Genomic DNA, 1,752 nt, shown 5'->3' on the forward strand with positions numbered 1-1,752 from the left:
GCTGCTCAGGACCATGTCTGGGTCCATGATCCTGCTGCAACTGGGGTCTGCGTTGATGTCTGTAACCCGTGTGACCTCAGGGACCATGGGAACCTTGCTTCATGGAATCAGAGGGCCATGCTGAGCCAGCTCTGCCCTTTTCTGGCCCTGGGATAGCTGTCCCTACTCCTCCCTGGATGTTGCAATAAGAGAACTGGCCACAGCCCTCATGGAAAAGCTGCACCCCCACTCAGGAGAGATGGTCCCACCTGTCACCACCTGTGTGCTGACCTTGATGGCATGAGCATAGGGGAGCTGGCTCCACCTCTCGCCTGAGGGGGTGGTCTGATGACTCGACTACCCCCTAGGCCCACAGGTGGGCCTTGGGCCGGCCCACCGTACAGCTGCCCCCATCTAGGACAAGCTGGAGCTTGTGAAGGGCCTGGTCCTGTGGAATGATAATAGCAATATCTCCATGACTCGGGGCAGTCAAGAGAGCCCAGAGGAGTTTCAGCAATCATCCAGGGATGAAGGTGTTCCAGAAACCAGAGCCCTTGAACCAGACCAGTGATTGGTTGCAATGAGCACTTGCAAGTAAATGTGAGGGGCTACTGCAGGGGGGGGGGAGGATATGGGGGACTAGGAGATGAGTAGAATTGGAGGGCATGATGTTAAATTACCAAAGATTCTGTATAGAAGTTGTGTTAAATTAAAAGAAAAAAGCAGCATGTCATGAGACCTGAGAGCTGTCAACACATGGCACCTGATTTCCCCATACTTCCTGTCACATAAGCAGTGCTGAACCAAATCACTTGATTTAGTACTTTCTTGCCACTGTTAAATGCTTATAAGATCAGACCTTGAGTTTCTTCTAGCGACTAGTCTGAGCTTCCTCCCAGAGACTGCTGTGGATTCAGTCTGGAGATGGAGCCTGATAAATGAAGGGTTCCTCTGGTTGCCCACCTCCCCTGCCATCTCTCTTGCTCTCCCCAGTTCCTTCTAATTTTCAGTCTTTTTCTCTGATTTCTGAGACAGTATCCCACAATATAGCCTTGGCTAGCCTGGAATTCAGTATGTAGACCACACTGACGTCAAACTCATAGAGATCTTCCTGTTCTGTCTTTCTGAATGCCAGAATGAAAGGCATTTGTCGCCTATGCCCAGCTTATTCTCGCTCCTTTTTCTAGTTTAGTATGTCTCCTCCCATATCTTACATCTTGCCTGCACTTTCCCCTCTCTCCCCTCCTCCCACTTCCCCCATTCCCTCTGACCAGATCCACTCCTCCTCCTGTTTCCCTTCAGAAAATGACAGGGACCTCAGGGATGTCAGCCAAAGGTGGCATATCAGGTTACAACAAGCCCGAGCACATTCCCCTCATATTCAGGCTGGGTGAGGCAACCCAGTAGGAGGGAAAGGGTCCCAGAAAACAGTCCCAGTTCTCACTGTTGGGAGTCCTACAATAACACCAAGCTACACAACCATAACATAGGCAGAGTGCCTACATCAGCTCCATGCAGGCTCCCTGGTTGTCGCTTCAGTCTCTGTGAGCCCCTATGAGCAGAGATTACTTGATCCTGGGGCCTTTTCTTTTGTTGTCCTTGAGACCTCTGACTCCTACAGTCCTTACTCTTCCTCTTCCATAGGATTTCTGACTTGGCCCAGGACTTTGCTGTGGATCTCTGCATCTGCTCCTATCAGTTGCTGAATGAAGCCTCTCTGATGATGATTAGGCCAGGCTTCAGTCTGAGTACAGCAGCCATTTCATTGATCTA

The sequence above is a fragment of the Arvicola amphibius genome, chromosome X (assembly GCF_903992535.2).
Source record: "Arvicola amphibius chromosome X, mArvAmp1.2, whole genome shotgun sequence".
In the NCBI taxonomy this organism is placed as follows: domain Eukaryota; kingdom Metazoa; phylum Chordata; class Mammalia; order Rodentia; family Cricetidae; genus Arvicola; species Arvicola amphibius.